This window comes from Stegostoma tigrinum, chromosome 2 (genome assembly GCF_030684315.1).
Source record: "Stegostoma tigrinum isolate sSteTig4 chromosome 2, sSteTig4.hap1, whole genome shotgun sequence".
Classification (NCBI taxonomy): Eukaryota; Metazoa; Chordata; class Chondrichthyes; order Orectolobiformes; family Stegostomatidae; genus Stegostoma; species Stegostoma tigrinum.
In genome coordinates, this window is record NC_081355.1 from 41,200,419 (window position 1) to 41,228,089 (window position 27,671).

The 27,671-nt window shown below is 45.2% G+C and overlaps 1 long non-coding RNA gene across 1 annotated transcript; it reads left to right on the forward strand.

Annotated features, from left to right (window-relative positions):
• LOC132210870 (uncharacterized) lies at positions 1-27,671 on the forward strand. The gene is made up of 4 exons (XR_009447071.1): positions 1-237; positions 12,916-12,988; positions 17,511-18,085; positions 26,891-27,671. It is a non-coding gene; the product is annotated as an uncharacterized LOC132210870 (long non-coding RNA).

A 27,671-nucleotide genomic window follows, 5' to 3' on the forward strand; every position in this document is an offset into this window, starting at 1 on the left:
TCCACCTAGCCTGCACATTATGGGCAATTTAGCATAGCTAATCCACCTAACCAGCACATTTTTGGAGTGTGGGAGGAAATAAGAGCAACACAGTCGCCCGAGACTGAATTCAAGCCTAGATCTCTGCGACTGCCCAGTGCTAACTGCCCAGCCACTGTGCCACTAAGAGTGACGGTGAGCTATGGTGAAAAATGGTAAATTTTCAACTAACTGGCAAAGGACCAATGACAATCACTGGTGAGATTGTATGTTACCTTTCTATGAGTTTTCATACGTATTTTGGTTAAAATATTATAATTAGTTGATTAATGACAAACCTAATGGGGTGGCACGGTGCCTCAGTGGTTGGCACTGCAACCTCGGCGCCAGGGACCCAGGTTCATTTCCAGCCTCAGGCGACTGCCTGTGTGTGTTTCCTCCCACAGTCCAAAGATGTGCAGGTTAGGTGGATCGGCCATGTTAAATTGCCCGTAGTGTTCAGGGCTGTGTTAGTTTTAGGGGGATTGGTGGGATGTTTCAAGGGGCAGTGTGGATTTGTTGGGCCAAAGGGCCTGTTTCCACACTGTAGGGAATCTAATGAATGCAAAGCTATTTTCAAGTTGGATAGATCTATGACAGTAATTGTAAACAGGCACTCTGGCATTGCACTAACTTTCAGAGCATGAAATATCTAGTTTAATGCACTATTGTTTTCCTTAAATTTAGTAAGTTTGAATATTGCTCATTTCCTTTGATTAGATCCCTGTACATTGGACTACACAGAGTATGTCAGCAATTTTTTCAGTATCCCTGGAATGATCTATCAGTCATATTACCCTGCTTTTCCCTACCTCTTTTTATAAAGAGAAGCTTTTTTGGCAGACTTAATATCCAATACTAATAGTTTATTCAATATTCCATTGTGCAATCTCCCCATGGGTTGAGTTTTGTATTATACACTGGAGATTATTTCCCATTTTACTCTGCTAAGCTCATTTTTAACTTTCCATCTGTTGTTCTTATAACAAATTTAACTACTCTTCCATGTCTTATACTACTTTTAACCCCCTTATTTGGCCACAAAAAACATTTTTAATTCTTTTTATTATGCAACTATATCAAACTTCAATTAAATAAAATTCACTAGTACACAGTTAAGGAGCCATTGGCAAGGTTCTCCTGAATGAAAGAAAGAGGAAACAGTGCCAGGTGATCATAGCAAACATGGGTGCTGAACAGGGCAGCTGGAGCAGTCACATGGACCCTCTTGAAGAGAGACAATGTCTTGGGTAAAGGAGGCCTCATGAGCAGAAGCATCAGACAGACTGAAGGTTTTCCGCAACCAGATATAAACTACAGTCTTAAGCAGGGTGGCGTATTCAGATGGCAGGTTACTGGAAGGACGGGGTCATTTTTGCAGACAGAATGGAGATGTTGCACTAAGCAGTCACCCAGCCTGGACTTTGTCCAAAGGAGAGACCATATTGTGAGCAGCAAATACAGTAAACTAGACTGAGTGCGGTGCAGAAAGATTGCTGCTTCACCAGTAAAGAACTGAATCTCAGCTGCACTTCTGCTTGATTGGGATCTGTGGGAGTTGAGAAAATGAGAAGGGAGGAAGTAAATGGACAAGGGTACATCTTCTGCTATGCATGGAAACGTACCATGGGGGTGTAGGGAAATACTGGGAGTGGTGAAGGAGTGGTCCAGGCTGTCCTGGAGGGAACAGCCCCTGTGGATGGCTGACAAGGGAGTAGAGCAGAATATGTGTCAGATTGTGCCATCCAGCTGGAGGTGGCAGCAATGGCAGCCAATGATCGGTTGGATGTGGATGCTGCTGGGATGGTTGTAGAGGACAAGGGGTCCCTGTTGCTGTTGTGGGAGGAAAAAAAGGTGGTGGGGCATTTTCTGCTTGAGAGCCTGCAACCATCTGGACTCAACACAGTTCAATAATTTCAGGGCCTAAAGCATTTTCTCCCATGTTTTTACTCCAGGCCTTGTAATCATTACCATAAACAAGTCACTATCAGCCACTAATGATCCCTATGAGCTGTTATTCATTCTCTTATTACCCACTCCTTTGTTTTTTTCTCCCTGTCTTGGCTCCATCTTCACCTATCATTTACTCGTTTTCCCCCTCCCCTCACCTCTTCTCAAGCACATAGACCAGCTTTTTCCGAAGTTCTGAAGAAGGGTTATTGGACTCAAAATGTTAACTCAGCTTTCTCTTCACTGATGCTGTTTGGCCTGCTGCATTTTTGCAGCAATTTCTGATTTTGTTTCCGATTTCCAGCATCTGCAGTTCATTGTTTTTTTGTGTGTGATACATCATCACAGATAATAATGCAGTGTCACATGATCTTGCTTTTCCTGCAGCTTCATCACCACAGAAAGTTTCTTAAATACGGTTCATATATTACTTAACACAGCAAACTCTGTAAATGGTCTTCAGCGGCACAACAAGAATATCATTGTAGAATCAGATTTTTAAAATGTAGAGAACTCTCACAGTTTCCAATCAAGCAGAAGTGCAGCTAAGATTCAGTTCTTTCTGATACTGAACTGAAGTTGGAGAGAAATTCTCATAGGCCATCACATGCAAAGCTACATTGACCAGGATGCTTGCAGCCAAAGTTTTTTTTTTGGACAGCTAAATGCAACGCTTTGTTATGGAGTGAGAACAATCCCTAAAATGTTATACATAATTCTGAACCAGTGTTGCTCACCCTAAGTAGGAGCCCGAACCAACTCACATCTAATTTGCAGAGAACAGAAACTGGAAAGACAAGGTCAGGCTGAAAAGTTCATGGCTGAATTTCTGCGACTGTTCATGAAGCTAGGAAACTGAATACAATGTACCATGTCATTCTATGTCCTAAAGTAAAGCCAGCGTATCTATTCAAATTCAAACATATTCCTCATCTACTCTTGACAAAGCTAATGACGAAATTCATTCTGTGTTGGAGCAAGGGGTTATTTCACTTGTGACAAAATTAACAAGGTGTTCAGGGCACTCCCAGTCCTAAAACCCAGCGGATACATCAGAATTTGTTTAGGCCTTACATATTTGTGGATGAGTTCAAAAACAAAGTTCAAAATTCACAAAGCCAGATCCAAATTGTGTCTTATTTTTAGCAACTAATGCTTGATTCATTATACTGTTGGAAAATTTTGTTTCAGTACACATTTCAGCATCACATCAGCACCATAAATCTTCCAGAGGACAATATTAAGTATTCTAGAAATGGAGTTGTAGGTCACATGGTGACGTGCTGATCAGCAGCACTGCAAGAACATGAGCTATGCTGCACCACCTACGGGAAGCCAGACTTACACCCAGCAACAGTATGAATTCACGAAGACGACTGCCCTTGGATACTCTGGAGATGTATCCAGTATCAGAGATGATCTGCAGAAGTGAAGAGCAGTCGAGGAGATTCCAGAACCTTGGAATATGACTGAGTGCCAGAGTTTCATTGGTATGGTTATTACAATCAGTTTAGGAGTAGTAAATCAACTCCCGTCTTTTAACCCTCTTATTTGGCCACAAAAAACATTTTTAATTCTTTTTATTATGCAACTATTATCAAACTTCAATTAAATAAAGTTCACTAGTTCACAGTTAAGGAGCCATTGGCAAGGTTCTCCTCAATGAAAGAAAGAGGAAACAGTGCCAGGTGGTCATAGCAAACATGGGTGCTGAACAGGGCAGCTGGAGCAGTCACATGGACCCTCTTGAAGAGAGACAATGTCTTGGGTAAAGGAGGCCTCATGAGCAGAAGCATCAGACAGACTGAAGGTTTTCCGCAACCAGATATAAACTACAGTCTTAATTCCATGGAAGTGCCACATCTTCCATATTTACTCTTAATTTTGTTTCATATTTGTAATGACCCAATGTCCACGAAATCCCTACTTTATCATGATTTGTGGCCCATTTGTAAGTTAATGTCTCATGTTACTCTCACTTGTGATATAAGGCACACAGTTGTCTCACTGGTCCCACTAAGCTGGTGCAGAGTGTGCACGAACCCTGTGACAATGCAGCATCAGAATAAAGGATTTTCTTTACGGAATTGCCACCTTCAACCTGAATCATCTCCTGTGGGATGCTTGATGGCCTGTGGTAGATTGAAGATGTAAAGTAGCTTGGTGACGCATTGGTTAGCATTGCTGCCTCAGGATTGGGTACCTGGGTTCGATTCCAGCTTTGGGTGACCATCTGTGTGAATTTTACATGTTCTCCCTGTGCCTGTCTGTTCCCTTTGGTATTCAGTAGCCCAAAGATGGCAAATTAGTGAATTTCCCATTGCTAAATTGCCCCACAGTGACCAGGGATGTGTAGGCTGGGTGAATTAATGAAATTAAGAATAAAATGAGGTTGCAGGGATTAGGTGGGATGCTGTACAGAGGGTCAATGCAGAACCGATGGATTGCATAGCCTCTTCCTGCACTGCTGGGATATGATGATTCTAACTAGTATGGTGTACAATGATAGAATAGGTAAGAATGTTTAAAATGAACATAGTAACCATTGAATTTTTATCATATGTAGAAACATTATGCCAAACTTAGTTTAGTATGCGATTTGGATGCATGATATTTTACTTTGTCAACACACAGCTAGAAAAACCCATCCACTCTTCAGATGGCCAGGCACATTGAGACTGTGCAGATCTCTACCATTTTCTCTCTAAATAGATGAAAACTTCTGGAGGACTATATCCGGTTCTCTGCCTCTCGACTTCGGCAAGAAAGAACCAATGACTAGAAGTAATGAAAATTGTTGAAGGTGAATGGATTTTTGCAGAAGTTGATTATGTGAGAGAAGTGACGTTGCATGTGGTGGATGATCAGATTAAGATTTGAGGAAGTGTATCAACAAAGAAACATGGATGCTTCTTCAATTAAGGCCATGATGTGATGTGTGAGAGTTGGCTTTGGGAAGCAGAGTCAGGACGTTGGTACAAGACATCAAGCAGGATGTCATTCTGCACATCTCTTCTGTTTAGATTAGATAATTAAACCACTTTTAGCACTGTTTCTGCCAAACAATGCTCATTTACATGGCAATTTCTGGCTACATCTTATGTCTGCAGCAGCAGCCTTCTTCCCATTAGCAGGGTTGAGTATCTCTTATATAGCCTTTTATACACTGCAGCATCTAATTTAGAAAGGTAACAATGAAACCTTGTTCAGGCATTCCATGATGGGAGTCGATGGTGACGTTCATTTCCTCTACTTGGTCCATCTTCATGAACCATCAACTGTTATCTTTGCAGTAACTTTTTGAACAGTTCAGTTCTATTTATGTCATAGCATTATTATTTATAAAAGAAAGATTTGCAGGTCTACAGGAAATGCAGGACCACTGTGGATGTAATGGGCCAAATAATGCAGTAAATACTCTGATTTAACTTGGATTGCCATCAGGCCTGCTAACATTAATTGGTCAGGAAGCTTTTATAACATAGAACATTGCAGCACAGTACAGGTCTTTCGGCCCGCGATGTTGTGCCGACCTGTCATACCGATCTGAAGCCCATCTAACCTACACTATTCCATGTACGTCCATATGCTTATCCAATGACGACTTAAATGTACCTAAAGTTGTCAAATCTACTACCATTGCAGGCAAAGCATTCCATTCCCTTACTACTCTCTGAGTAAAGAACCTACCTCTGACATCTGTCCTATATCTTTCACCCCTCAATTTAAAGCTATGCCCCCTCATGCTCGCCGTCACCATCCTAGGAAAAAGGCTCTCCCTATCCACCCTATCTAACCCTCTGATTATTTTCTATGTTTCAATTAAGTCACCACTCAACCTTCTTCTCTCTAATGAAAACAGCCTCAAGTCCCTCAGCCTTCCCTCGTAAGACCTTCCCTACATACCAGGCAACATTCCAGTAAATCTCCTCTGCACCCTTTCCAAAGCTTCCACATCCTTGTTATAATGCGGTGACCAGAACTGTGCACAATATTCCAAGTGCGGCCGCACCAGAGTTTTGTACAGCTTCACCATAACCTCTTGGTTCCGGAACTCGATCCCTCTATTAATAAAAGCTAAAACACTGTATGCCTTCTTAACAGCCCTGTCAACCTGGGTGGCAACTTTCAAGGATCTGTGTACATGGACACTGAAATCTCTCTGTTCATCTACACTACTAAGAACCTTACCATTAGCCCTGTACTTTGCCTTCTGGTTACTCCTACCAAAGTGCATCACCTCACACTTGTCTGCATTAAACTCCATTTGCCACCTCTCAGCCCAGCTCTGCAGCTTATCTATGTCTCTCTGCAACCTACAGCATCCTTCGTCACTATCCACAACTCCACCGACCTTAGTGTCGTCTGCAAATTTACGAACCCATCCTTCTACGCCCTCATCCAGGTCATTTATAAAAATGGCAAACAGCAGTGGACCCAACACCGACCCTTGCGGTACACCACTAGTAACTAGTCTCCAGGATGAACATTTCACATCAACTACCACCCTCTGTCTTCTTTCAGCAAGCCAATTTCCGATCCAAACTGCTACATCTCCCACAATTCCATTCCTCCGCATTTTGTACAATAGCCGACTGTGGGGAACCTTATCGAACGCCTTGCTCAATTCCATATACACCACATCAACCGGTTTACTCTCATCTACCTGTTTGGTCACCTTCTCAAAGAACTCAGTAAGGTTTGTGAGGCACGACCTTCCCTTCACAAAACCGTGCTGATTATCCCTAATCAATTTATTCTTTTCTAGATGGTTATAAATCCTATCCCTTATAACCTTTTCCAACACTTTACCAACAACTGAGGTAAGGCTCACTGGTCTATAATTACCAGGGTTGTCTCTACTCCCCTTCTTGAACAGGGGAACCACATTTGCTATCCTCCAGTCATCTGGCACTATTCCTGTAGACAATGACGAGTTAAAGATCAATGCCAAAGGCTCGGCAGTCTCCTCCCTGGCTTCCCAGAGGATCCGAGGATAAATCCCATCCGGCCCAGGGGACTTATCTATCTTCACCTTCTGAAGGATTTCTAATACCTCTTCCTTCTGAACCTCAATCCCACCTAGTCCTGTAGCCTGTATCTCAGTATTCTCCTTGACAACATTGTCATTTTCTAGAGTGAATACTGTTGAAAAATATTCATTTAGCGCTTCCCCTATCTCATCTGACTCCACACACAACTTACCACTACTATCCTTGATTGGGCCTAATCTTACTTTTGTCATTCTTTTATTCCTTAAATACCTATAGAAAGCCTTAGGGTTTACCCTGATCGTATCCGCCAACAACTTCTCATGTCTCCTCCTGGCTCTTCTGAGCTCTCTCTTTAGGTCTTTCCTGGCTTCCTCGTAGCCGTCAAGTGCCCTAACTGTGCCTTCCCATCTCATCCTAACATAAGCCGCCTTCTTCCTCTTGACCAGAGATTCCACCTCCTTCGTAAACCACGGTTCCCGCACTCTACAGCTTCCTCCCTGCCTGATAGGTACGTACTTATCTAGGACACACAGGAGCTTTTCCTTGAATAAGCTCCACATTTCTAATGTGCCCATCCCCTGCAGTTTCCTTCCACATCTTATACTCCCTAAATCTTGCCTAATCTCATCGTAATTGCCTTTTCCCCAGCTATAACTCTTGCCCAGTGGTATACACCTATCCCTTTCCATCACTAAAGTAAACATAACGGAATTGTGATCGCTATCACCAAAATGCTCACCTACTTCCAAATCTAACACCTGGCCGGGCTCATTACCCAGTACCAAATCTAATGTGGCTTCGCCCCTTGTTGACCTATCTACATACTGTGTCAGGAAGCCCTCCTGCACACACTGGACAAAAACTGACCCATCCATAGTATTCAAACTATAGTTCCCAGTCAATATTTGGAAAATTGAAGTCCCCCATAACAACTACCCTGTCTCTCTCACTCCTATCAAGAATAATCTTTGCTGTCCTTTCCTCTCCATCTCTGGAACTATTCGGAGGCCTATAGAAAACTCCCAACAGGGTGACCTCACCTTTCTTGTTTCTAACCTCAGCCCATACTACCTCAGTTGACGAGTCCCCAAACATCCTTTCTGCAACTGTAATACTGTCCTTGACCAACAATGCCACACCTCCTCCCCTTTTACCATCTTCTCTGTTCTTACTGAAACATCTAAATCCCGGAACTTGCAACAACCATTCCTGTCCCTGCTCTATCCATGTCTCCGAAATGGCCACAACATCTAAGTCCCAGGTACTAACCCATGCTGCAAGTTCACCCACCTTATTCCAGACGCTCCTGGCATTGAAGTAGACACACTTCAAACCAACTTCTTGCTTGCCGGTGCTGTCTTGCTTCCCTGAAACTTTATTTCGGACCACCCTACTCTCAACCTTTTCTATAGTCAAACTACAATTTAGGTGCCCATTCCCCTGCTGAATTAGTTTAAACCCACCCGAATAGCCTTAGCAAATTTCCCACCCAGGATATCGGTACCCCTCTGGTTCAGGTGAAGACCATCTTGCTTGTAGAGGTCCCACCTACCCCAGAAAGAGCCCCAATTATCCAAGTATCCAAAACCCTCCCTCCTACACCATCCCTGTAGCCACGTGTTCAACTCCTCTCTCTCCCTATTCCTCGTCTCACTAGCACATGGTACGGGCAACAAACCAGAGACGACAACTCTGTTCGTCCTAGCTCTCAGCTTCCATCCTAGCTCCCTGAATTTCTGCCTTAAATCCCCATCTCTCTTCCTACTTATGTCATTGGTGCCAATGTGGACCACAACTTGAGGCTGCTCCCCCTCCCCCTTAAGGATTGCAAAAACACGATCAGAGACATCACGCACCCTGGCACCTGGGACCCAACACACTAACCGTGAGTCTCTCGTCCCCACAGAACCTCCTATCTGTTCCCCTAACTATGGAGTCCCCAATGACTAATGCTGTGCTCCTCTTCCCCCTTCCCTTCTGAGCAGCAGGGACAGACTCTGTGCCAGAGACTTGTACCCCACTGCTTTCCCCTGGTAAGTTGTTCCCCCCAACAGTATCCAAAACGGTATACTTATTGTTGAGGGGAATGGCCACAGGGGATCCCTGCACTGCCTGCCGGTTCCCTTTCCGCCCCCTGACCGTAACCCATCTGCCTTTTTCCTGTACTTGAGGAGTGACTACCTCCCTGTAACACCTCTCAATAACCCCCTCTGCCTCCCGAATGATCCGAAGTTCATCCAGCTCCAGCTCCAGTTCCCTAACGCTGTTTTCAAGGAGCTAGAGTTGGGTGCACTTCCCGCAGATGTAGTCAGCAGGGACACTAGTGGTGACCCTTACCTCCCACACTCTGCAGGAGGAACATTCAAGTGCCCTGACCTCCGTTCCCATTATTCTAAATTCCCAAGAATTCAAAGAAGCTTCAAAGAAGCTTTGAGTATAAGAATAAATAAGTCTTGTTGCACTGTGGATTGTGATAGAATACTTCCTACTTGTCTGGGTAAGTGCAGCTTTAATAACAGTTGGGAAGCTTGATACTGTCCAGGACAAAGTGAGCCAATTGATTGACACTATATCCAAAATATCCACTACTGCCCAACACTGATGTTCAATAGCTGCAGTGTGTGCCATCCACAAGGTGTATTGCAGAAATTCATTGGACAACACCTTCCAAACCCACGGCCACTTCCATCTAGAAGAATGAAGGCAGCAAATTAGAAAGGGACAATCTGCCGCTTCCCCTCAAGCCAGTCACTATCCAGCTTGGAAAAATATTATCATTCCTTCAGTATTGTTTTGCGAAAATCCTGGAACTTATTGCTTAATGATATTATGAGTCTCCCTGCAGAATTTTGACTGCAGCAGTTCAAGAAGGCAGCTCACCAACACCCTGACATCCTTTTTAAATGCTTCTCTTGCACCTTAAACCTACACTGTATCCTGTAGAATTTAAAAGAATGAAAAGTTATCTCAGTGTCTGAAGAGAAGGCAAAGCATAGCCAAGGATTGCAAAACGAAGTCTACACTACCTAAGCGCCCAAGTGTCAGGTAAGTACAACTGTTAGAATGTTAGTATGCCTATTCAAATAGTTGGTTGCAAAAGTTTGAGTTGTGCACACTGATTTGTCATGAACTGTGCCTCATTGCCACTATGCTAGTCTCCTAGCCTGTGGAACCATCAGTGTCACAGTCAGCCTGATTAAAATGCTTCTGGGCCATTTCAGGGATCGGCTGCAGACTTGGCTGTTATTTTGGAGTTAGGATTTCATCAAGCCCTGATCAGGAGGTCGTAGGTGCCTGTTCTGGAGGGAGAGGTGCAATATCGATACTGAGATAAATGGGATATACGCGCAGAGTTCCCATCATCAATGGATTTCCTCAGCTCTGAGGGTAATTTATTGTGCCCATGGAGCCATCAGATTTCTAACAGACCAGCTTGACAGTTTCCTGAACGGGAAAGGTTTCTACTCACTGACTGTCCAGATGGTCCAAGACCACAAGAGCTACATCTGGAAAGTGTGCATCTGATTGCATTATACTTTTATTTCGAGCATCCTTCCAGCCAAGATTCAGACTTAATGGTTGTGAGGGTATAGACATAAACCGCTGAGGATGTGGTTCATGATGCCAATCTTGTGCTCAATTATGGATAGAGAAAGGTACTACAAACAGAACTATTTATAAATATTAACCTGTGTCAAACAGACCATTTTATCTTGAATGTGTGCTTCTGTTGCTGTTACAGACTGTAAGATACCCTCCAGTATGAGCCAGCTATGGTGACATGTGCATCATCATTTATGCACTGCACAGCATGACTGCACAAAGAGGCCTAGAACTGGTTGGGGTGAAAGACCTAGATTACCATTTGTTATGGCAGTGCTTCTTTTGGAACAAGGAATTATATACTGGGTAGAGAAATGGTAATTGATGATGTTCACACCTCCACAGTGGTACTAGACTGGATCCAAGCTCTGCCCCTCCAGGTCACTTGACCACCTCTCGTAAAGGAACAGCATCCCTAACTACATACCTAATTCCCCTCCCCTTTTATTTTAAAACTCCCACTAATAAATATATGTACAACAATTGTAACTATTATAGTAGCATTGCAGCAAACATGTATACATCGTCAGGAATACATACAAAAGACATGAAAAAATAAAACAACCCTCCCATTGTTTACATTAATATGATCATTCTCTCAGGGCATGGCAATTATTCAAAGACTATCTCCTCAACTCAGCAACCTTTTCTAGTGTAGTCTCTCGGGCTTCAGAAAGCTCCTATTGTACTGCCAATACATAGCTTTCAGGCTATGTTTTCCTGTGATGCTGCTGTTGTCTTCTCCCTGTACTGAGAGACACATGACTCAGTCAAGATCACTGGTCCCATCTGGACCAGCCCAGTGTTCTAAGGTACCTCCCCTGTTGGTGAGTTGCAGCAATCAGCTGGTCTGTGTCTCTCCTCCAGACAGTCCATCTCCAGTCTGTATCATATATGACAAAGGTCTCATTTGAGCCACCACCACCACTGGAATCCATTTTTTTCCCCAGATGTATAATTCAAGGCCAATATGGCCTCTTCTGTTTGGAATACGTCCAACTGGAGGTTCCTGCTCTTCTGGCCATCTGTCCTTCTTATTTTCACTGTACCATTTCTCCGGTCTCTTACAGCTACAGTAAATCAAACATGATTCTCAGCTGATGTTTGAAATGTAACGAGCACTGCGTCATTCCTGTAAATGCTAAGGGACTTACTGATTGCCTGTCCTAGCAACCCCTCCCCTTTTGAAGTCTTTAAGGCCCACTTCAAGGTATGAACAAATTTCCAAACCTAGCCATTTGTTGCAAGGTGATAGGGAGCCAATTTCACATATCTAACTCTGTGATTTTCTAGATATGCCTCAAATTCTTACGCCACAAACTGTGGACCTTGTCATTCATGACGTTTTTAGAGTACCCCAGCCAAGACATTGCATCCACTGATACGAATTTTGTGACCACTACACTGGGCCACTTGGAGTTTGTATCCATGACCACTAACATCATTTGTCTCTCGATCAGTCGCACAAAGTTGACATGAATTTGCTGCCACAATGTTTGAGGCCATTCCTACGAGTGAAGGGCCCCTAACGGCAGTGCCATTCTTACTAATGCGCAGGATTTGCATGATCTCCCTTACTTATCAATCCAGGTGTATATATTTGGCCACTGAAGTAGCTCTTGGCTGTCTCCTTCATTTGTACCAGGCTGAGGTGCACTTTTCCTGTAATGGTGGTGGGGGCATGGGGGTAATAACAGCTGTCATTATCACAGTAAATCTTGTCTGATACAGAAACCTCCCACCTCCAGGTAAGGGCCTAATTCTGGCTTAGGACTAAGTCCACCACCTAGCTCAAAATTGGATTGCTCCGGTTCGTGTTCAGCACCCGATTTGCTTACACCGGCACAATGTCATCCTGAGAAAAGTAGTTGTCAAGTTCCAGTCAGAAACATCTTTAGCTGCCAGTAGTGGCAGCCTTCAGTGGGCACCTGCACTACCTTACTTCTCTGCCTGTCCAAAGATGTGCAGGCTAGGTGGATTGGCCTTGCTAAATTGCCTGTTGTGTTCAGGGGTGTGTGGGTTATATGGGGATGGGTCTGGGTGGGATGCTTCAAAGAGCAGTGCAGACTTGCTGGGCTGAAGGGCCTGTTTCCACACTGTAGGGAATCTAATCTGTCAGCATTTTATCTCACGAGTAGGCTGACAGACCCAGTGCCCATCTCTGTGTGAGTGCTGCCGCCATTGATGGTCTCCCCATATACAGGCCAAAAATGGAACTTAGGTATCTGTGATTGGTAAATAGTATGAAGCACCTGCTGTGAAGGAAATGGGTGGACTTCTTAACAACAAACACAATACTTGATTTTTTTTTCACAATATGAGTATAATTTTGCTCTGTCTTCATTACCAGCTTCGATGCAAACGCAAGGGGCCTTCCTCTCCATTTGGTGAGATGCGCGAATGTACAACTCCAACCCCATAAGGTGAGGCATCGTATGTTAATAGTAGTGGAAAAATTTGGTCAAAATGTGTTAACACTTCTGATCTTTTTAAGGCATGCTTAACCTCTCGTTTTGTTTTTGGAATCCTTACAATGTGGAAGCAGGCCGTTTGGCCTAACAAGACCACACCGACCCTTAGAACATCCCACCTAGACCCATTCCCTTAATCTACACATCCCTGAACACTCTGGACTATTTATCATGGTCAATCCAGTTAGTCAGCACATCTTTGGACAGTGGGAGGAAAGCGGAGCACCCGGAGGAAACCCAAACAGACACTGGGAGAATGTGCAAACTCCACACAGACAGTCGCCCCAGGGTGGAATCCAACCTAGGTCCCTGGTGCTGTGAGGCAGCAGTGTTAACCAATGAGCCACCGTGCCACCCGCTGTGAGGCAGCCAGCAACAGATGCAAGTGTTTTAGCATTGTGGCCAGATCATACACAAACTTGCCATAGTAATTTACAAGTCTCAAAAATGATCTCAGTTGAGACATATTGTCTGGTGTGGAGGCCTTCATGATAGCCCCCATCTTCTTTGGCACCTTGTGTAGTCCCTTGCCATCAATCACATGGCCCAGATACCAAATGGAGTCTTTTAAAAACTGGCATTTCTCTTTTTTTTAGTTGTAGTTTGTACTCCTGTAAACGTTTTAGGCCTCCTCCTAAATTTTTCAAATGCTTCTTCTCCAAGGGCCAGGAATCAAAATACCTGCACCGCTGCAGTCACCCCGGCCAGCTTCTACTTCATTTGGGGGTCAAGGATGGACCGGGTCCACAGGGACACCATGTACAAAGACCTGGAAAATGGGGGAAAGGACGTACCGAACGCCACCCTCGCCCTGACGGCTACCTTTGTGTGCAGCTGCATCAAGCTGTGCGTAGATCCTCAGTACGCAAACACCAAGCGTCACTACTTACTGAGGTTCTACCTGTCCCCGGTGTTGCGAAGGATGGGCCTGGCCTCGTTGCCGCGGAACGCTCTGAGTAATTGGACCGTTCCGTACCACCTGTCCTTCGTGGAGAAATTTTTGAAAGGAAACTCCTTTGACCACAAGGCCGTCAGGCAGTGGTCAGCATGTAGTATCCTCGGGACCCTTCGGGAAAAGGAGATGGTGGATCCCGTCGTGTGGTTCCCCACACAGACTGCCAAAGTCATTTGGCAGAATGCCTCATCGCCAGAACTTTCAAACAAGCACAAGGACATTGCTTGGCTGGCGGTGAGAGGGGCTCTGCCAGTGAGATCCTTTATGCATGCCCGGAATCTCTGCAACACCGCACGCTGCCCTCGAGGTGGCTGCGGGGGGGGGAGGAGGAGGAGGCTGTGATCACCTCCTTCTGGAGTGTGCCTATGCGCAGGAGGTCTGGAGGGGGATGCAGTGGTATTTGTCAAGGTTCGTCCTGAGCAGCTCCGTGACGCGGGACTCCGTGCTCTATGGGCTGTTTCCCGGGACGCACACCGAGATCAACATCAACTGTGCCTGGAGGACCATCAATACGGTGAAAGACGCTCTTTGGTCTGCCCGCAACTTGCTGGTCTGCCAGCTGAAAGAACTGACCCTGACCGAGTGTTGCAGACTGGCGCACTCCAAGGTCCAGGACTACGTGCTGAGGGACGCGCTAAAGCTTGGGGCAGCCGCCAACAAGGCGCAGTGGGGAAAGACCACTGTATGAAACCCCTCGTCTACAATGGAAAAAAGGGCCCTATCTGGTAACTGGGCCCAGCTGGCGCCTTCCCCAACTGGTCAGGGGCCAACGGGGACTGTGCGGGGTGACGACTACGGGGTATTTTCTTTGCTTTGTTTTTGTTTCTTCTTTTTTCTTCCTTTAGTTGGTGTACATACCCCCTGGGTAACCCAGGGCGGCTTGCATGACTGGGTAGGTGTATAAATATGTTTTTTTTTGTACATCTTATGAATAAAGTATATTTTTTCAAACAAAAAAAAGGTGACGAAACGTCTGAAAACTAACCTTCCAGCTCAGCGAGCAAACTCACATCCAGAACCTCAACCTGAGCTACAAATCTTCTCCAAACCTGCAAGCTGTTCCTGCTCATAAAAGGGAAAAAAAAAATGAGAAGGCATAGATGTAAAGTGATTTACAAATAAAATAATGGGAATGTGGAAAAAAAAATTTGCACAAGTAATTAGGATATTGAGTACACTACCTGGAAATGGAGTAGAGGCAAATGCAGTTTCAGCATTCAGGAGGGTATTGAATGATTATTTGAATAGAAATTGATTGTAATGTTATGGGGGGAAAAAGGCAAGAGATTGGCTAGGAAAACAGAACCAGTGCAAGTATGATGGACCAAATGGTCAACTAAACCTAAATTCTGCAATAGTTTCTCTACTTTTATGTTGGGTGAAAAGGTCTAAACTGCAAAGAAGTGAGACGACATCCTTAAAGGAGTGCTACTTAATTTTGTTCTGGTAATGGAACAAAACCAAACTACACTGGTAAACAAGATGAACGGTTTCATTCCTGTGATAACAACAATGTGCTGGAGAAACTGAGCAAGGTCCTGCAGCATCTGAGGAGAGAGAAACAGAGTTAACATTTCTTGACCAGTATGACTCTTCTTCAAAATAGTCTTACTGTTCTGAAAAAGAGTCGTACTGGACTTCAAATTGAAACATTGTTTCTCTCTCTGTAAATGCCACCAAACTTGCTGTGTTTCCCCAGCACATTGTTTTTATTTTGGATTTCCAGCATCTGTTGTATTTTATTCATATTTCATTCCAGCGAATGCTTTGTAAAAGCGTAATTTATTAAAAAAAACTGAACTGAAAATCATTTCCTTGTTTTTCTAGATAAATATACTGACCTGGACTTTGCAATCGGTTTTCAACAAATTAGTTAGTCATATGTGACATTTGCCATAATTTGGAATCCAAACCGCCATGGCAATCTCTACAAGTGAAGTTACAAGCACGCTAGAGCTTCTTCTGAGCACGATATTTTGATACTCAGGCAGCCTGGAGATCACGAAGCAGGTTTCCACTGGCATCAACTCATTACAAGCATGAAAAGTATTAAAGTTAAATATGGAATGAAGCGTGTGGTTTATATTAGGTTGAAAAAAAAATCTCTTATCTGTCAGCCCGACTTCTACCAAAGCACCCTCATGTTTTCCAGTGTGGATTTGTTCGACTCCTCTGGAAGCTGCACCTCCCCTTTCCCCCCACATCCTGTTTTGGAAGTCCTGGTACAATTGATCAAGTTCCCATGCCGGACACACTCCCTCATTTTCCACTTGCTGCTGGAATTCCCATTATATAATCAAATTGAAGCATCCTTATTGATCATGTGGAACCTGGATCAGGAAGTGTAAATTAAATTATTCAATTCTAAATGTACAGACAGCAAAAAATAGGCAGGGAAACTAAGATTAACTTATTGGAGAAAACGAGGCAAATAACAGAGACCAAAATAAAATGTTGAAGGATATTATTTTCTTAATGTTTTAAAATGTACAACAATACTTGAAACTTGAAACACCAGCCCAGTTCGTCCCCTCCCCCCACTGCACCACACAACCAGCCCAGCTCTTCCCCCCGACCCACTGCATCCCAAAACCAGTCCAGCCTGTCTCTGCCTCCCTAACCTGTTCTTCCTCTCACCCATCCCTTCCTCCCACCCCAAAGCACACCTCCATCTCCTACCTACTAACCTCATCCCACCTCCTTGACCTGTCCGTCTTCCCTGGACTGACCTATCCCCTCCCTACCTCCCCACCTATACTCTCCTCTCCACCTATCTTCTTTTCTCTCCATTTTCGGTCCGCCTCCCCCTCTCTCCCTATTTATTCCAGAACCCTCACCCCATCCCCCTCTGTGATGAAGGGTCAAGGCCCGAAACGTCAGCTTTTGTGCTCCCGAGATGCTGCTTGGCCTGCTGTGTTCATCCAGCCTCACATTTTATTATCTTGAAACCTAAAGGGATGGAAATGTACAGTTTTAAAAGTTAATTTTCATTTCTAGAGAGATTGTTTTGCATGAATTAAGACATAATGGGATGAATTTTATTGGAAGTGGGAACTATTTCACCATCTGTTGCAAAAGTCACTTGGGTTGACCAACTTAAAAAGTGTTTCCCATGTTGAAAATATGGTGCCAGACATTTACATTATCAGAGTGTGAGAGTTACACTCTCAAGTGGGAGTAGAGTTCAATTATGGTTGCAAGTAGGTTCATGAAGAATCTTTCCAAATCCAGTTGAGTCCCACATTTTTTGAGTACGGAGGGATCTGGCACCCTAGAGAGGCAGTGGGGCAGACAGGTGATTTGGTCTGTGGAGGTCAGGCAAGGAAGCACAATTAAATAGGTCCTATCTCGTTGGGCAGAGATGCCTCTGCTGCTAACAGTGCATATCCTATGGCATACATCCTCCTTCCTTCCAGTTTTAGTTTTCAGATGGTATTTTGAGTGCGAGCAGCAGCGGAGGTAAGACAGTTTTTTAAAATTACTTACCGGTAGAAGGCAGCGGTGTTTTCTTTTTCACAGAAGGAGCGGGAGCAGCGGTGGAAGTGACGAGGACCAGAGGGGCAGCCGGGAGGGAAAGCAGTGAGTATAAATACTCACCCTTCGACGCCAACGGCCATTTTGAGTGCGAGCAGCAGCGGAGGTAAGACGAACCCGGAAGACTGCAGCTAAGGTAAGGCAGTTTTTTTAAAATTACTTACCGGTAGCGGGCAGCGGTGTTTTCTTCTTCACAGAAGGAGCGGGAGCAGCGGAGGAAGTGACGAGGACCAGAGGGGCAGCCAGGAAGGAAAGCAGTGAGTATAAATACTCACCCTTCGACGCCAACGGCCATTTTGAGTGCGAGCAGCAGCGGAGGTAAGACGAACCCGGAAGACTGCAGCTAAGGTAAGGCAATTTTTTAAAAATTACTTACCGGTAGCGGGCAGCGGTGTTTTCTTCTTCACAGAAGGAGCGGGAGCAGCAGAGGAAGTGACGAGGACCAGAGGGGCAGCCGGGAAGGAAAGCAGTGACCATATACATCAGCAAGGTGGCTAAACCCGAGACTCTACAACTGTCGTGTCTCCCACCCACCCTCTTCCTCTAACCTAGTTAATAAGGTAATGTTCATTCTAAACTTTCTCTATTGAATATAGGTTTGTTATTAACTTTATAGCAACTTGAACTAAGCTTTCTACTTTAGTACTGAGTGGGTGTTCAGATAAGTGGGGTATGGATGCTAGGGCAGTTGCTTGCTCCTGCAGAATGTGGCAGGTGGGAGACATGGCACACGTCTCTGCTGGCTACATCTGCGGGAAGTACCCCCAACTCCAGCTCCTTGAAAACCGTGTTAGGGAAATGGAGCTGGATGAACTACGGATCATTCGGGAGGCAGAGGGGATAATTGAGAGGAGTTACCGGGAGTTGGTCACTCCTAAGGCTCAGGACAAGGATAGATGGGTTACAGTTAGGGGGAGGAAAGGGGACAGACAGACATTGCAGAGATCCCCTGTGGGCATTCCCCTCAGCAATAAGTGTACAGTTTTGGATACTGCTGGGGGGGATGACCTACCAGAGGAAAGCCATAGTAGTCAGTTCTCTGGCACTGAGCCTGACACTGTGGCAAAGAAGGGAAGGGGGCAGAATAGAAAAGTACTCGTGGTAGGGGACTCGATAGTTAGGGGAATCGACAGGAGATTTTGTGGGCAGGATTGGGATTCCTGGAAGGTATGTTGCCTCCCTGATGCCAGGGTCCGGGACGTCTCTGATCGGGTGCATAAGGTTCTAAAAGGGGAGGGCGAACAGCCAGAAATTGTGTTACATATTGGCACTAATGATATAGCCAGAAAAAGGATTGAGGATATAAAAAAATGATTTCGGGGCGTTAGGATGGAAGGTGCAAAGCAGGACGAACAGTAGCTTAGATTCCCTACAGTGTGGAAACAGGCCCTTCGGCCCAACAAGTCCACACCGCTTCTTGGAGCATCGCACCCACACACCCCCGCACACTATGGGCAATTTAGCATGGCCGATCCACCTAGCCTTGCACATCTTTTGGACCGTGGGAGGAAACCGGAGTACCCGGAGAAAACCCACACAGACACAGGGAGAATGTGCAAACTCCACACAGACAGTGTTCTCCAGTTTACAACTGGTGCCACAAGATAGCGAGGCGAGGAACAGGGAGCAGGCGCAGCTTAACACGTGGCTGCGCAGCTGGTGTAGGAGGGAGGGCTTCAGATATGTAGACAATTGGGATGCCTTCTGGGGAAGGTGGGACTTGTACAATAAGGACGGGTTGCATCTGAACTGGAAGGGGACCAATGTCCTGGGTGGAAGGTTTGCTCGAGTAGTTCGGGAGGGTTTAAAATAGTATGGCGGAGGGGTGGGAAGCTGAGCTGTATACCGGAGGTGAGAGTTGATGCAGGTGAGGCAATAGCAAGAGGTAGACCAGCTAGTGGGAAGGATTTTCCTGGGAAGGAACCAAGGGATCAGTTAAAGTGTGTTTGCTTTAACGCAAGGAGTATCAGGAGTAAAAGTGATGAACTTATTAGAGCATGGATCAGTATCTGGTGTTATGATGTTGTGGCCATATCAGAGACATGGGTTTCTCAGGGGCAGGAATGGTTGTTGGATGTTCCAGGGTTTAGAGCATTTAAAAAGAAGAGGGAGGGGGGAAAAGAGGAGGGGGTGGAGCACTACTAATCAGAGAGGGTATCACAGCTACAGAAGCTTCCATTGTCGAGGAAGATCTGCCTACCGAGTCAGTGTTGGTGGAAGTTAGGAACAGCAAGGGAGTAGTCACCTCGTTAGGGTTTTACTACAGGCCCCCCAATAGCTGCAGGGAGATTGAAGAAAGCATAGGTCAGCAGATTTTGGAAAAGTGTGGACGTAGTAGGGTTGCTGTAATGGGTGACTTTAACTTTCCCAATATTGATTGGAACCTCCTTCGAGCAGAAGATTTGAATGGAGCTGTTTTTGTAAGGTGTGTTCAGGAGGGTTTCCTAACTCAGTATGTTGACAGGCCAATGATGGGAGAGGCCATTCTAGACTTGGTGCTCGGAAACGAGCCGGGGCAGGTATCAGATCTTGTGGTGGGAGAGCATTTTGGTGATAGTGACCATAACTGCCTCACATTCTACATGGTTATGGAGAAGGAGAGGATTAGGCAAGATGGGAAGATATTTAATTGGGGAAGAGAAAACTATGATGCGATTAGACATGAGTTAGGAAGCATGGACTGGGAGCAGTTGTTCTATGATAAAGGCACTATAGACATGTGGAGACTGTTTAAGGAACAGTTGTTGCGAGTGATAGAACATAGAACATAGAACAGTACAGCACAGAACAGGCCCTTCAGCCCACAATGTTGTGCCGACCATTGATCCTCATGGATGCACCCTCAAATTTCTGTGACCATATGCATGTCCAGCAGTCTCTTAAATGACCCCAATGACCTTGCTTCCACAACTGCTGCTGGCAACGCATTCCATGCTCTCACAACTCTCTGCGTAAAGAACCTGCCTCTGACATCCCCTCTATACTTTCCACCAACCAGCTTAAAACTATGACCCCTCGTGCTAGCCATTTCTGCCCTGGGAAATAGTCTCTGGCTATCGACTCTATCTATGCCTCTCATTATCTTGTATACCTCAATTAGGTCCCCTCTCCTCCTCCTTTTCTCCAATGAAAAGAGACCGAGCTCAGTCAACCTCTCTTCATAAGATAAGCCCTCCAGTCCAGGCAGCATCCTGGTAAACCTCCTCTGAACCCTCTCCAAAGCATCCACATCTTTCCTATAATAGGGCGCCCAGAACTGGACGCAGTATTCCAAGTGCGGTCTAACCAAAGTTTTATAGAGCTGCAACAAGATCTCACGACTCTTAAACTCAATCCCCCTGTTAATGAAAGCCAAAACACCATATGCTTTCTTAACAACCCTGTCCACTTGGGTGGCCATTTTAAGGGATCTATGTATCTGCACACCAAGATCCCTCTGTTCCTCCACGCTGCCAAGAATCCTATCCTTAATCCTGTACTCAGCTTTCAAATTCGACCTTCCAAAATGCATCACCTCGCATTTATCCAGGTTGAACTCCATCTGCCACCTCTCAGCCCATCTCTGCATCCTGTCAATGTCCCGCTGCAGCCTACAACAGCCCTCTACACTGTCAACGACACCTCCGACCTTTGTGTCGTCTGCAAACTTGCTGACCCATCCTTCAATTCCCTCGTCCAAGTCATTAATAAAAATTACAAACAGTAGAGGCCCAAGGACAGAGCCCTGTGGAACCCCACTCACCACTGACTTCCAGGCAGAATATTTTCCTTCTACTACCACTCGCTGTCTTCTGTTGGCCAGCCAATTCTGTATCCAAGCAGCTAAGTTGCCCTGTATCCCATTCCTCCTGACCTTCTGAATGAGCCTTCCATGGGGAACCTTATCAAATGCCTTACTGAAGTCCATATACACCACATCCACAGCTTGACCCTCATCAACCTTACTAGTCACATCCTCAAAAAACTCGATAAGGTTTGTAAGGCATGACCTACCCCTCACAAAGCCGTGTTGACTGTATTTGATCAAGCCATGCTCTTCCAGATGGTCATAAATCTTATCCCTCAGAATCCTTTCTAACACCTTGCAGACGACAGACGTGAGACTTACCGGTCTATAATTGCCGGGGATTTCCCTATTTCCTTTCTTGAAGAGAGGAATTACATTTGCCTCTCTCCAGTCCTCAGGTACGACTCCAGTGGAGAGCGAGGATGCAAAGATCTTCGCAAGTGGCGAAGCAATTGCATTTCTCGCTTCCCAAAGCAGCCGAGGACAAATCTGATCCGGGCCTGGCGACTTGTCAATCTTAATGTTTGACAAAATTTTCAGTACATCAGCTTCCTCTATCTCTATCCATTCCAGCATGCACACCTGCTCTTCAAAGGTTTCATTCACTACACAGGTCGTTTCTTTCGTAAAGACAGAAGCAAAAAACTCATTTAGGGCTTCCCCTACCTCCTCAGGCTCCACACACAAGTTCCCTATGCTATCCCTGATCGGCCCTACTCTTTCTTTGACCATTCTCTTATTCCTCACGTAAGTGTAAAATGCCTTTGTGTTTTCCCGGATTCCTTCTGCCAAGCCTTTCTCGTGCCCCCTCCTGGCTCTCCTCAGACCATTTTTGAGCTCCTTCCTTGCCTGCATGTAATCCTCTCTAGCTGAACTTGACCCTAGCTTCCTCCACCTTATGTAAGCTACCTTCTTCCTTTTCACTAGAAGCTCCACCGCTCTCGTCATCCAAGGTTCCTTTATCTTACCCCGTCTTGCCTGTCTCAGAGGGACATATTTACTCATCACTCCCAACAACTGTTCCTTAAACCATCTCCACATGTCTATAGTTCCCTTACCATGGAACAACTGCTCCCAGTCCATGCTTCCTAACTCGTGTCTAATCGCATCATAGTTTCCTCTTCCCCAATTAAATATCCTCCCATTCTGCCTAATCCTCTCCTTCTCCATAGCTATGTAGAATGAGAGAGTGTTATGGTCACTATCACCAAAATGCTCTCCCACCACAAGATCTGATACCTGCCCTGGCTCGTTTCCGAGCACCAAGTCTAGAATGGCCTCTCCCCTCGTCGGCCTGTCAACGTACTGCGTTAGGAAACCCTCCTGAACACACCTTACAAAAACAGCTCCATTCAAATCTTCTGCTCGAAGGAGGTTCCAATCAATATTAGGAAAGTTAAAGTCACCCATTACAACAACCCTACTGCGTCCACACTTTTCCAAAATCTGTCGACCTATGCTTTCTACAATCTCCCTGCTGCTATTGGGGGGCCTGTAGTAAACCCCTAACGAGGTGACTACTCCCTTGCTGTTCCTAATTTCCACCCATACTGACTCAGTAGGCAGATCTTCCTCAACAATGGAAGCTTCTGTAGCTGTGATACCCTCTCTGATTAGTAGTGCTACACCCCCTCCTCTTTTTCCCCCCTCCCTATTCTTTTTAAATGTTCTAAACCCTGGAATATCCAGCAACCATTCCAGCCCATGAGAAACCCATGTCTCTGTTATGGCCACAACATCATAGCACCAGGTACTGATCCATGCTCTAAGTTCATCACTTTTATTCCTGATACTCCTTGCATTAAAGCAAACACACTTTAACCGATCCCTTGGTTCCTTCCCAGGAAAATCCTTCCCACTAGCTGGTCTACCTCTTGCTACTGCCTCACCTGCATCAACGCTCACCTCTGGTATACAGCTCAGGTTCCCACCCCCCTGCCATACTAGTTTAAACCCTCTCGAACTACTCGAGCAAACCTTCCACCCAGGACATTGGTCCCCTTCCAGTTCAGATGCAACCCGTCCTTCTTGTACAGGCACCACCTTCCCCAGAAGGCATCCCAATTATCAACATATCTGAAACCCTCCCTCCTACACCAGCTGCGTAGCCACGTGTTCAGCTGCGCCCGCTCCCTGTTCCTCACCTCGCTATCTCGTGGCACCGGTAGTAAACCAGAGAACACTACTCTGTTCGTCCTGCTCTGCAGCTTCCATCCTAACTCCCTGAAATCACTTTTTATATCCTCAAACCTATTTCTGGCTATATCATTTGTGCCAATATGTAACACGATTTCTGGCTGTTCACCCTCCCCTTTCAGAACTTTATACACCCGATCGGAGACGTCCCGGACCCTGGCACCAGGGAGGCAACATACCTTCCGGGAATCCCGATCTTGCCCACAAAATCTCCTGTCGATTCCCCTAACTATCGAGTCCCCTACCACGAGTACTTTTCTATTCTGCCCCCTTCCCTTCTTTGCCACAGTGTCAGGCTCAGTGCCAGAGAACTGACTACTATGGCTTTCCTCTGGTAGGTCAACCCCCCCAGCAGTATCCAAAACGGTATACTTATTGCTGAGGGGAATGCCCACAGGGGATCTCTGCACTGTCTGTCTGTCCCCTTTCCTCCCCCTAATGATGAATAAATATGTCCCTCTGAGACAGGCAAGAAGGGGTAAGATAAAGGAATCTTGGATGACGTGAGCGGTGGAGCTTCTTGTCAAAAGGAAGAAGAAATCTTAAATAAGGCGGAGGAAGCTAGGGTCAAGCTCAGCTCTAGAGGCTTACAGGAAGGCGAGGAAAGAGCTCAAAAATGGTCTGAGGAGAGCCAGGAGGGGGCACGAGAAAGGCTTGGCAGAACGGATTAGGGAGAACACAAAGGCATTTTATGCTTGTGTGAGGAATAAGAGAATGGTCAAAGAAAGAGTAGGGCCGATCAGGGATAGCATAGGGAACTTGTGTGTGGAGCCTGAGGAGGTAGGGGAAGCCCTAAATGAGTTTTTTGCTTCTGCCTTTACGAAAGAAACGAACTTTGTAGTGAATGAAACCTTTGAAGAGCAGGTGTGCATGCTGGAATGGATAGAGATAGAGGAAGCTGATGTACTGAAAATTTTGTCAAACGTTAAGATGGACTAGTCGCCAGGTCTGGACCAGATTTGTCCTTGGCTGCTTTGGGATACGAGAAATGCAATTGCTTCGCCACTTGCAAAGATCTTAGCATCCTCGCTCTCCACTGGAGTTGTACCTGAGGACTGGAGAGAGGCAAACGTAATTCCCCTCTTCAAGAAAGGAAATAGGGAAATCCCCGGCAATTACAGACCAGTAAGTCTCACATCTGTCGTCTGCAAGGTGTTAGAAAGGATTCTGAGTGATAGGATTTATGACCATCTGGAAGAGCATGGCTTGATTAAATGCAGTCAACACGGCTTTGTGAGGGGCAGGTCATGCCTCACAAACCTTATCAAGTTCTTTGAGGATGTGCCTAGAAAAGTTGATGAGGGTCGAGCTGTGGATGTGGTGTATATTGTCTTCAGCAAGGCATTTGATAAGGTTCCCCATGGTAGGCTCGTTCAGAAGGTCAGGAGGAATGGGATACAGGGGAACTTAGCTGTCTGGATACAGAATTGGCTGGCCAACAGAAGACAGCGAGTGGTAGTAGAAGGAAAATATTCTGCCTGGAAGTCAGTGGTGAGTGGTGTTCCACAGGGCTCTGTCCTTGGGCGTCTACTGTTTGTAATTTTTATTAATGACTTGGATGAGGGGATTGAAGGATGGGTCAGCAAGTTTGCAGACGACACAAAGGTTGGAGGTGTCGTTGACAGTATAGAGGGCTGTTGTAGGCTGCAGCAGGACATTGACAGGATGCAGAGATGGGCTGAGAGGTGGCAGATGGAGTTCAACCTGGATAAATGCGAGGTGATGCATTTTGGAAGGTCGAATTTGAAAACTGAGTACAGGATTAAGGATAGGATTCTTGGCAGTGTGGAGGAACAGAGGGGTCTTGATGTGCAGATACATAGATCCCTTAAAATGGCCACCCAAGTGGACAGGGTTGTTCAGAAAGCATATGTGTTTTGGCTTTCATTAGTAGGGGGATTGAGTTTGAGTCGTGAGACCTTGTTGCAGCTCTATAAAACTTTTGGTTAGACCGCACTTGGAATACTGCGTCCATTTCTGGTCGCCCTATTATAGGAAAGATGTGGATGCTTTGGAGAGGGTTCAGAGGAGGTTTACCAGGATGCTGCCTGGACTGGAGGGCTTATCTTATGAAGAGAGGTTGACTGAGCTCGGACTCTTTTCATTGGAGAAAAGGAGGAGGAGAGGGGACCTAATTGAGGTATACAAGATAATGAGAGGCATAGATAGAGTTGATAGCCAGAGACTATTTCCCAGGGCAGAAAGGGCTAACACGAGGGGTCATAGTTTTAAGCTGGTTGGAGGAAAGTATAGAGGGGATGTCAGAGGCGGGTTCTTTACACAGAGAGTTGTGAGAACATGGAAAGCGTTGCCAGCAGCAGTTGTGGAAGCAAGGTCATTGGGGACATTTAAGAGACTGCTGGACATGCATATGGTCACAGAAATTTGAGGGTGCATACATGGGGATCAATGGTCGGCACAACATTGTGGGCTGAAGGGCCTGTTCTGTGCTGTACTGTTCTATGTTCTATTAACCTGTCGATTTCTAAATCTGAGATAGTGGGAACTGCAGATGCTGGAGAATCTCAGATAACAAAGTGTGGAGCTGGATGAACACAGCAGGCCACGCAGCATCTTAGGAGCACAAAAGCTTTTGTGGTCCTAAGATGCTGCTTGGACTTCTAAATCTTGTCTACTTACCCTAGCCAACCAGATTATCGAATGGGCAGTGTAAAAGTTAAGTCTACCGCCTTATCAATAGTAGTTTCATGGTCATCATTTCTAATACCAGGCCTTTAAAAAAAATCAGTGATTGCCATTAGTTAAGTTTTTTTTTAATTTCAGATTTTTATTGAAGTAAAATTTCACCATTTGGTGAGATCCAGTCCCATGTCCCGAGAACATTGGGCTGGTGATCTGGATCACAATTTCAGTGATATGATAGAATTTAACCCTGCTAAATGTTTGGTGAGGCACTTTGAAAGAAGAAATAATGAATGGCAGGAAGCTCAGTGGAACAGAGGAACCCTGGGGTGCTTGTCCACAGATCCCTGAAGTTGGCTGGGGAAGTTATAGGATAGTTAAGAAGGCTTACAAGGCTTAGAAAGTGTGCACCTTACCAGTTATGTCATGCATTATAAGAGCAGGGACGTTATGTGGAGCTGTACAGGACTTTGGTTAGGTCATAGTTGGAGTACTGTGTGCATTTCTGATCATTGCATGATAGGAAAAATGTGATTTCACTGGAGGAGGTGCAGAGAAGATTCACTGGGGTGTTCCCTGGAATGGAGTAACTTGGCTCCAAAGAGAGGCCTGACAAGTCTGCTTTTTATCCACTGATGCTGTTAGACCTGTTGAGTTTCTCCATCTATTTATGTGTTTTAATTTCAGATCTTCTGCATCTACAGCTCTGTTTTATTTAACTTTGTTTTTATTTTACAAGGTTTGTTTCCTTTGGAACACAACATGTTGAGAAGGGACATGATGGTGGTGTATAAAATCATAAGGGGCATGGATACAATGGATAAAAAACAGTGATGAAGGGTCTAGGCCTGAAACATCGAATCTTCTGCTCCTCTGATGCTGCTGTGTTCCTCCAGCTCCTCACTGTATTGACTTTGACTCCAGCATCTGCAGTTCTTGCTATCTCTGAGTGTATAGAAAGCAGCTGTTTCCTTTCGTCGAAGGGTCAGTCACAAATCAGCATAATTTTAAGGTGAAAAGCAAGAGTTTAGAGGGTCGTTGAGGTAAACATTTTTTCACTCAGACAGGCAAGAAACTTTACAACCTTTAGTAAAGTACTTGGATGAGCATGTGGAGTTTCATAACATTCTAAGCTATAGGATTAGTCCTGGAAAGTGGGACTACAATGTAGATTTAGTGCATCTTTGACAGTACAGGCTAAATAGGCCAAAGGGCCTCTTCTGCACTCTACAATTCTATATTACCACAACATCATCACCTCCACCACATTTACTCCATAATAACAATGAAAACTCTTGGTTTCACAGTTATTTTAATGCAAAATCTGGGCTGATAATTCTTGGTGTCAAAATCAGTGATCTGATTCAGATTGTTAAATATGCAAAACATTTCAATGTCAGAAGCTACAGTATGGACAGATAAGATGCACTCAGCACTGTAGCATTTTTGTAAATATCTTTTATGTCCAACTTTGCAATCTATCAAACACTGTTTTATGACATATCATTTTTGATGCTGTT